This window comes from Humulus lupulus, chromosome 8 (genome assembly GCF_963169125.1).
Source record: "Humulus lupulus chromosome 8, drHumLupu1.1, whole genome shotgun sequence".
Lineage (NCBI taxonomy): Eukaryota > Viridiplantae > Streptophyta > Magnoliopsida > Rosales > Cannabaceae > Humulus > Humulus lupulus.
The window spans coordinates 119208698-119219702 of record NC_084800.1 but is presented as its reverse complement, the minus strand read 5'-3'; positions in this window follow the sequence as shown (position 1 = coordinate 119219702).

Here is an 11005-nt window from a genome sequence, read left to right as displayed (position 1 = left end):
GTTTTATTTATCTTTTTATGTAATAACAATGGGATCCCGTATTTTGGATTTTTATAATAAAGTCTATTATTTCATGCATGTATTCCAAAATAGTAGCTATGTCTTAGTAGTTTTTTTAATGGTCCGAGGTCTTAGAATTAGTCGGGGGCATTACACCATGAGTTAGAGAGATTTGGTGACGATGTGTACATATGCAGCTGCTCGACCACCACGGTTGGGGGTTTCTCAAAGGAACTAGGGTCAAACCCTATTTTTGGCGCTTAGGTCGGTTGGTTTTAACTTTTGAACTATAATAGACATTTTAAACGTTATGTTGGGATCCCACGTATGGACATAAATATTTTTTCAATGAAATAGTTATTCCTTTTTTACCAAAATTTTTAACCCTAAACTATTAATCACATTAGTTACATGTTTATGGCCTAAAGACTCGTTTAGAGAGTGTAACACTATTTAAAACACACCGTGTAATGATCTTGGTTATCCAGGGCGTTACAACTTGGTATCAGAGCGTGCCAAGGTTAAGGGTTCCTGAAGACAGGTTAGGCATGTACACTCCCCACTAAATACAAGCTTGACTCAGGGTTTGGCAACTATTTATGTGGTTATGTGTTTAACTACTTAAATAGGATATAAAAGCCTTATCTACCTGCCTTATTAGGTAGCATGAGATATTCTGATAGGGTCTGGGCCTTGACTATTGCATGGTTATAAAGATATTCTTATTAGCATTGCTTATGAATGCAAATGAAGCTCTTATTAGCGTTGTTATATGGACATGTAGGTCAGGACACACTCATTAGCACTATTATAGATGCATATATGCCAGAAAATGCTTATTAGCATTGTTATTTGGTTAAGAATGTCAAGAAGTGCTTATTAGCACAATGTTTGAGTATGAATATGAACCGACATGCTTATTAGCATGATTATTGAGTGTGAATGTTTGTTTGTCTGGTCTTGTACCGTAAGGCGGCAAGAGGTTTAGTTATTACTACCTAACTAGCTGAATTGATTACTGCAACTTTGAATTATGCTTCCAAGGCAAATAGATTCATCAGCTGGTAAGCAAAGAACATGGCTAGAATGATAGATAGTGTAACGCCCTGGATAGCCAAGACCGTTACACTGTGTGTTTATAAAGTGCCAGACTTGCTAACCAAGTCAATTAGATAAAATCGTGTTATTGAAACTATTAAGGAACTAGGGTTGAAAGCGTTTTGGTTTCAAAAGCCACATTTTCATTAAAAAAATATTTTTTATTTACACGGGATCCCAAAAATATCAGTTTAAAGGTCGTTTACAAAAGTTACAAGGTTCAAATACATTAACCAACCATACTAAGGCAAAACGAGCAGTTAGGTAGATCCCTGTCCTGACTCACTCCTCGACCATGGTGATCGAACAGCTGGCTATGTACATTTCACCTCGGAGCTCTCCACCTCAGGCTTGGTCCAGCTTGCCCTTGCCTTTACCCACACCACGTAGCACCCGTGAGCCAAGGCCCAGCAAGAAAACACAACAACAACAGAGCATGAACAATTAACAGACAAGTCAACATCTCACATTGCATCACATATACTCAGATATATCATCAGTCAGTATAATCAAGTACTCCACATACTAGGCATTTCAGTTCATAATAATATTCACAATTCACAAACGATAACCAGGGCTAGCGCCCTCAGGCCGCTCCCTCCGTTATCCCGTTGTTCTTGGCTCCCAGTGGCCAATTCGCGCCCTGTGCGCTAAAATCATGTACGACACTCTTAGACTGTTTTTACATGTCCCATGGCGTAATACCAACATTGACACGATATATCTTTCGGGAGCACTTAGTCCCATCACAATCATACAACCGGGTGCAGTTTTCTTACCTTTCAATTCACTAGTTCTCGATGCCTCGAACCCGCGAGCACGGTCCTCTACCCCGAGCCTCTCCAAAGACCTAATCACAACACAAATGAAACTTCATTTGTCACTAATCAATCCAAAACTATTTCCCGGAACCAATCCCACACTCTCGGAACCCTCAAATCCCCAAAACAATGCACCGAAGGCATCCCCCGAACCCCCGGAGCAAAGGCTCAAAATTACAAAATCCCATGTCCTGAAATTGGCCTAGTGCCACGGCGCTGCCCTATAGGGCTGCGGCGCCCAGCAATTGAGAGAGCTTGCTCTGCCCAGAAATAGCCTCGCACCGTGGCGCTCCTTCGCGAACCCAGATTTCTGGGTTTTTCCTTACGTTTTTCCCGAACCCAAATCATTCCAAACCATCCCAATTTCATACCTAAGCCCCAAAACCAACTCAAAACCCCTAATAGACCACCCAACAACCTAGAAACGCCATCCCCTAGCTCAATTACACAATCATTCCCAAAATTCACTCTTGAGTTCCATGCCTTAGTAACTCAAACCGAAAGTTGAAAGCTTAAACCTAAACCCAAACCACACTTCAAATTCCCTAATTCATAACAGAAATAAGCTTTACAATTACACAGAATCCTTACCTTGAATAGAGAGTCCAACCTCTAGCTTCAAACCACCTTCTCTTTTGATTATTCCAACTCTGAATTTATGCAAAACTAGCCACCAACTTGTTTCAATTCATGCTTATCTTCTAAAAACCAGACTTGAAACTTAAACAAATCATAGCTAAGTCCTTACCTCTGAGTATACTTGGCCTAGGCTTGATTGATAACTTCAAACCCCCTTGATTCTCCTTCCAAGAGCCAAATTCAGCTTCCCTCTTCTATCTTTCTTTTGCTCTATCTCTAGGTCTCCAAAATTCAGCATAAACCAATTTCCCAAAGTGTTATACATATTATATTTTCCTTCAGCTGAAATTCACCTATTCACTGCCAAAAGACCACTTTATCCCTCCATAAATATCCATTTCTAACTAAACCTCAAGGGCACATTTGTCTTTTACTTACTTTACAGTTCTACCATTTTTCCAACAAAACTTGTTACCCTCTATGGTTACTAACAGTTACACAAGTTACCAAATCACCAGTTACCATTATCTAGCTTTCTAGGACCGTCTCGACACGTGCATCACATTGATACCACCACACCCACGCGGTACAAATCACATAGCATAATTATCACATAACATAATACACATAGTCATATAACACGCTTAAAATCATAATCATGCATCTTAATCATTAAAACCACACATAATTCCCATTATGCCCTCCAAGCACACTTATCAAGGCCCTTAAGCCTTATTAGTGAATTTGGGTCGTTACAGATAGGGCCAGAATGATATTTAGGGCCGAACATCTCAGCCAGCTCTAGAGAACTGGCAGCAAGTGCTTGCTGATGTGAAAGCCAGGTTATTGAGGCAGGAAGAAGAGATTCACCTCCTGAGACAGCAACAAGTTCCTGTAGGGAATAGTCAGTCAATGGTACCACCTGTGATGGTGCCAACAGTAGAACAGCCGCTAGAGGCGGGGAACATATGGGAACCTCTTTATGAAAGGTTCCGAAAGCAACACCCTCTAGTTTTTTAGGGCACTACAGATCCGGCTAAGGCCGAGCAGTGGACGAGCATGGCTACCACCATTCTGGATTTAATGAGGGTGGTTGGTAATGAGAGGGTGGCCTGTGCCACATACATGTTTTGGGAGGATGCCCGAATTTGGTGTGAGGTGATATCCCAAACCAGGAATGTTAATACCTTGGAGTGGGAGGAGTTTAGAACTCTGTTCAATGAGAAATATTATAATGATGCAGTTAGGGTTGCAAAGGTGGAAGAGTTCAGTAAATTTCTTCTGGGGAATATGTCAGTGTTAAAGTACGCATTGAGGTTTGATAGATTGACCAAGTTCGCTGCTGACTTGGTGCCCACTAATGGTACAAGGAAGGAAAGATTGCTTTAGGTCTTACAACCTATGATAGCTCGGGATGTTCGCATTACCACTATGCCTGGGGTGACAATATATGCATAGGTGGTAAAGAAGACTTGTACTACAGAGGGCCCAGAGAATAAGATTTGATGCGAGAACGCGGCCAGGAGAGACACTAGGAGGATAGGATATCCATTCATGGGTTCTGGTAGGGGCAGAGGCCCTAATGATGAGAAAGGAAGGCTCTAGATGCCTTTCAGCTCCAAGCCCCAATAGGAGACCACATGGTATACAGATAGGCCACCAAGGTGACAATGAGGGTTGGAGGGCCTTTCCAAAGTGTCAGATGCAAGAGGCGCCATATAGGAGAGTGTCGGGCAAAGGCCTGCTTTTTGTGCAGGATAGTGGGACACTTAAAGAAATATTTCTCGAAAGCAAGAAAGGAAGAACCAAGGAAGGCGGACAGCTCGACCCCAGCTTGAGTGTTCGCACTGACATAGGTAGAAGCTGAGGCTAGTCCCTCACTAGTGATAGGTCAGCTTTCTAGTGCTATAACCTCTTATATTGTTTTGATTGATTCTGGTGCTACACACTCTTTTGTTGCTAGTAGGATTATAGATAGATTGTGTAGGCCATGCAATTATTATGCTTTGGGGTTCGGGACCTTATTGCTCACTGGGGAGTTAGTAGTATCCAGGAGATGGGTCAAATCACTGCGAGTGACAGTAGACGACAGAGAGTTGTCAGTTAACTTGATAGAGTTGGCTATGATCGACTTTGACATGATTCTGGGTATGGACTGGTTAGTGAAGTATGGGGCCACCATAGATTGCAAGAAGAAGACGGTAACCTTTGAACCTGAGGGTGAAGATCCCTTTGTATTTGTTGGCACTATGCATGGACCCTGTATACCTATGATATTAGTATTGAGGGATAGAGACCTAATTCGAGGTGGTTGCATAGGATTCCTAGCTAGTGTGGTAGATACCACTCAGGTCATGCTAGTGGGACCAGGAGAGACTAGATTAGTCTGTGAGTTCCTGGATGTGTTTCCAAAGGATTTACCAGGGTTACCACCACACATAGAGATAGAGTGTTATTGAATTAGCATCAGAGATAGAACCAATGTTTAGGACATCATTCAGAATGGCCCCAGCGGAATTGAAAGAACTAAAGGTATAGTTACAGGAATTCCTAGACTTGGGTTTTATCATACTCAGTTTCTCGCCATGGGGCGCATTAGTTCTATTTTTGAAGAAAAAGGATGGTTCTCTGAGGATATGTATTGACTACAGGGAACTGAATAAGTTAACCATCAAGAATAAGTATCCTCTACCAAGGATAGATGACATTTTTGATCAGTTACAGGGTAAGACGGTTTTCTCAAAGATAGATCTTCGATCTAGTTATCACCAGCTGAGGATCAAGGAGGGAGATATACTGAAGACTGGTTTTTGTATCAGATACGAGCATTATGAGTTCTTAGTCATGTCATTTGGTTTGAATAATGCCCCAACCACTTTATGGATCTGATGAACAAGGTGTTCAAAGATTATCTGGATCGGTTTGTGATCATCTTCATCGATGATATTCTGGTTTATTCTCACTTAGAGGCAGAACATGAGCAACATCTCAGGTTGGTTCTGCAGAGGCTGAGGGAGCATAGAATATTTGCGAAGTTCAAGAAATGTGAGTTCTGGTTACCACAGGTGACTTTTCTTGGTCACATTGTTAGTAGAGATGGGATCAAGGTGGACCCAGCTAAGGTTGAGGCAGTCAAGGATTGGCCAAGGCCAAGGAATGCCTCAGAGATTTGAAGCTTCCTTGGATTGGCAGGTTATTACAAATGTTCTGTGGAAGGATTCTCAAGGATTTCTACCCCATTGACGGAATCGACATGCAAGAATCAGAAGGTTGCATGGTCAGATTGGTGTGAGAACAAATTCCAGGAGTTGAAGAGGTGGTTGATCACAACTCTAGTACTAAGCCTTCCAATAGATCAAGAGAAGTTTGTAGTACACTGTGATGCCTCGTGATAGGGTTTGGTTTATGTTCTTATGCAGACGAGGAAGGTGGTTGCCTATGCATCATGTCAGTTGAAGGAGTATGAATAGAGATATCCCACTCATGATCTGGAGTTGGCAGTAGTGATCTTTGCATTAATGGTATGGAGGCATTACCTTTATGGGGAGAAGTGTGAGATATACACTGACCATAAGAGCCTAAAGTACTTTTTTCATGCAGAAAGACCTGAACATGAGATAGAGGTGTTGGCTGGAATTGGTGAAGGATTATGACTGTGAAATCCTGTATCACCCAGGAAAGGCCAACGTGGTGGCAGATGCCTTAAGCCGGAAGGGTCCAGGGAAGTTATACAGTGCAAGACAGATATCCACAGAGTTGGCAGAGAATATGACCAGAGCTGGAATAGAGTTGCTAGTGGGTCAGTTGGTCAACATCACACTACAGTCTATACTGTTGGAGAGGATAAAGGAAAGTCAGTTGAGTGATCCAAAACTGACGAGGATCAGAAAGGGACGTCCTAGCTGGAGTGGCTAGGGATTATTCAATGTAAAATATGGGATTTTTGAGATACAAGGGTTGGATCTGTGTTCCGATGGACACTGTTATCAGACAAGAGATTCTAGATGAATCTCATACTACCCCTTACTCTTTGCATCCAGGCACCACGAAAATGTGTCAGGATTTGAGATCGCTATATTGGTGGCCTTGGATGAAGAGAGATGTGACAGAATATGTGGCTAAGTGCTTGACATGTCAGTAAGTCAAGACTAAGCATTAGAGACCAGCAGGGCTATTACACCTATGGATATCCCAAAGTGGAAATGGAAGGATAATACGATGGATTTTGTGGTTGGGTTACCCAGGATCGTAGGCAACCATGATTTGGTGTGGGTTATCGTGGATCAATACACCAAATCAGTTCACTTCTTACCAATGAGGATGACATATACAGTTGACCAGTACACAGATCTCTTTTTGAGAGAGATAATGCACCTTCATGGGGCTCCGAGGTCGATTGTGTCAGATCGAGACCCCACCTTTACTTCCATGTTTTGGGGAAGTTTGCATAAGGCTATGGGTACACAATTGAAATTCAGTACCGCCTATCATCCTTAGACATATGGTCAGTCTGAGAGGACAATACAGATATTAGAAGACAAGCTGTGAGCATGTGTACTTGACTTTGAAGGGTCCTAGAGTTAGTATTTGCCTTTGATAGAGTTTTCCTACAATAACAGCTATCAGTCGACCATTGGGGTAGCTCCTTATGAGATGTTGTATGGTAGGAAATGTAGATCACCCATTCATTGGGATGAGACAGGAGAAAGGAAATACTTGGGTCCTGAGGCAATTCAGAGGACCAATGAAGCTATTAAGAAGATCAAAGCTCGGATGCTCGCTTCTCAGAGCAGAAAAAAAAGTTATGCAGACCCGAAGCGCAGGAACGTGGAGTTCCAAGTGGGAGACTATGTCTTTCTTAGAGTCTCACCATGGAAAAGGGTGAGGATGTTTGGGAAGAAGGGCAAGCTGAGCCCTAGATTTGTAGGACCATTTGAGATCCTAAAAAGGATTGGTCAGATGGCCTATAGACTGGCGTTACCCCCGTCACTGTAGGACGTACACAATGTATTTCATATTTTGACACTTCAGAAGTATGTGTCAGACGTGACTCATGTGTTGAGTTATGAATATCTGGAGCTGTAGGCAGATCTTTCCTATGAGGAACAACTAGTCCAAATACAAGTCCAAATACTAGAAAGGAAGGACAAGGTCCTGAGAAACAAAACCATACCATTGGTTAGAGTATTATGGAGGAACAACAAGGTCAAGGAGGCGACCTAGGAATTAGAGTCCAACATGCGAGATCAACATGCCGAGCTGTTCAGGTAAAAATTCGAGGAAGAAATTCCTGTAAGGAAGGGATAGTTGTAACGTCCCAATTTCCCTCCTTGATCAGGGGGTCAGGAGGGATATAACTGGTTAATTGCATTATTACGTGATTTTATGCTTGAATAAATGAATTATGTGAGTTATATTATAATATGGCTGTATTTGCATGCATGTGGGTCTGTTTCTTATTAGAAGGGAATTATAGTAATTTTGGCCCGTTGAGGGCATATTTGTATAATTATGTATTTATTGATTGAGACCACATTATTATGTGTGTATTTTTAAGTTATTCGGCACAAGGTGATCCTAGGAAGCAAGTTAGCGGTTTAATCATAACGGGGTCAAATGCCCGACCATAGGGTGAGCCTAGGGGTATTTTGGTAATTTAGTACATTACTGGGATTGATCAGGTAATGATAAATTATTTGGTAATTATTTGAGGATATTGAAAATACAGGAATTGTGAGACGTTAATTATGATTAACAGGTATGTGGAAAATGACAAATTTTCCCTTGAGAGCATAAGGAAGGCTTAGGCTAAGGGGCATTTAGGAAATTTTGAACAAAATTAGTGACTTAGTCACTATTTCCTTCATCAAAAGGAAACCCCCAAAAACAGAGTATACATAAATACTCTCAAGCAACTCTCTCTCTCCCAACCATTCTCTTTCCCTCTCTATTTTGGTATGGAATTTTTTAGGAAAAACTAGTGGAATCAAAGCTTGGATTGAAGGCTTGTGTTAGGGGTGGATTATCTGCAGCTAGGGGAATTAATTCATCATTGAGGTAAGGCTGTAAACTCTGTTTTGATTGATGTTTTGTTTTGGTTTTGGGTGTTCTTGAGCTTTGTGGCTAAAGGTTTGATTTTGAGTTTTGGTTGGATTTTGAGTGAGTTTGATCTTGGGTTTTGTTGGTGTTAAAGTGTTGATGTTGTTTTGAAACTGAATTATTACTTTGGGTTGGTTTTGGTAAGAATTGGTTTGATGAAAAACCTGAAAAATTTGGGTTTGTGGGGTTGCGCTGCGACCTTGTTCTTGGGGCGCCAAAACATGTGTGAACTTAAAGCCCAAGGGGGGTTCTGTTTGGCGTAGGCATGCCACGACCCTCAGGGTCAAGTCGCGGCGCATGTCCTCGGTTTCTGGCGGGGGGCTCTCTGTTTTTGTAGGCGTGCCGTGACCCTCAGGGTGAAGTCGCGGTCCGAATAGGCATAATTGGCCAAAAAGGGTTTTGAATGATGGGAACTCAAACCTAAGGGCTCAAGATCGATTCTACTACCCAGTTTAGTAGAATTCGAGGTCCCAGAGGCTAGGACTCGATTCGAAAGCCTTTATTTACTCGATATTGATGAATATCATTTATTTGGTTATGCCTAGGGTACCGCTAGGGCTCAGGAAACGATCGTGCTTGAGGATTGTTCTTATTTTATTTTACACTTAGACCTGAGGTAAGAAAACTACACCCAATACGTGATGTACGTGATTAGGGCTTGGCCTGATTGTTAAATGGAGATTTGATTAGGCTTGGGCCCCTGTAAATGAGCATGATTATGATTATCCCTGTGATTGCTTGATTAAGCATGCTTTAATGCTCTGTATCTGGATAATTGTTAAATGATGTATGCCTAATTGCATTATCTAATTAAGAAAGGCTTGACTTATGAGTCAAGGGTGGCAATAGAAGTTAGTGCTGGTCGAAAGCATTGACTTATAAGTCAAGGGAGGCAATAGCGCTGAGCGCTGGCCGATATGGTTAGGCCTAATGAGGAGCGCATCATACGCTTGTCTAACCCAAAGATCATGGAAAATTAAAGTGCCAGGTATGCTAGGCTAGCTCCAAGGTTAGTGATATCGCCCAATAAACTCTTAAGCGGTCGCAGTAGTAATCAAGCAATGTTGTATCCACAGAGAGGCAAACACAACTAAAGATTAGATTAGTAAATAAAAGATAAAAGTAAATTAAAATTGAAGAGATGAATTTTGTGAAATTAAAATGATAGATTAGAGAAATTGACCAGATAAAGAGCATGGCAAGGTAGAGAAGCAGTGTCGTAAATCCTATTCTAATAATGATATTAATTCAAAACACAATTGCAATTCTACATCATTAATTGCATTGGGTAGATGTATATGTTAAAAGAACGAATTAATTACTCTAGATTAAATTGAATCTAACTCCTAATTTCATAGTATATCATATTATATATCCAAGAGCGACAAAATAAAACTAGCAGAATGTAGTAAAAGACATACAATATAACAAATATAATAAAATAAATTAACAATATAAGTTACATAAGAAGCCTGACTGAACATATGTAAAAGATGCTAAATAATTTGAGAAAAGAAATTAGAAGATGAGAAACAAAATAATTAATAAGATATGGAGATGAAGCATAAGAATAATCAATATCACTATTGAGAATGAGAAGTACAAAAACTACACTCTAACCTCACCAATATTTCTAAAATAGTTCACTCATTTGTGTCACCTAAAACAAGCAAAACTAAGTTAAAAATAAGAAAAGAAACAAAATAACAAAGTGTATTTTTCCACTCTAAAATCTGACGATTTACACTAATTTTGGTTCTCTATTTATAGAGAAAATTTTGCTCCAAAGTGGGTATTTTCATGCATTAGGAAGTGGAGAAAGTGGCTTAATCTGATGAAAAATGGGACAAGTGGGACACATGTCGGGCTCGGATTGACTTTGGAAAAATGGCTACAGGTGGAGTGGGGGACAAGGAGACACGGCCAGGCCATGTGTCGGCTTCAGATTGCTGCTCAAACAAATTACGTCATGCGTGCCAAGCAGAGTGGGACAGCTGCATCAAGCGAAGTGGGACCGTGTTAGAAGCTGCAGGGTTCGTCAGGCGTGGGGACGCGTGGCGGCTGCTTGAGGCTTCAGTAGGTGGTGGGATGGTTGTGTGTGGCCACATGTCGCGCCTGGAATGTCTCGGTCAGGGAGTGGCAGGCGTGTGGCGACTGCTGGAAGCTCGGCTTGTAGACACATTTCACGTTTGTAGAGGAGCTTGCATAGGCGGCTCGGCTCGGTTCAACAAATCAGATGTCGCCATGTGGTAGCTGGTAGTGGAAGGAAAGCTGGTCCGGATTGGGCTTGGGTTGGGCCTTGAATCCTTTTATTTATACCATCTTCTTGCTCCCAATCTGAATTTTAAGCACAAAATCAGATTAAATTTATATATTCAATCTAAAACTATTTTACAATTAAAATGATG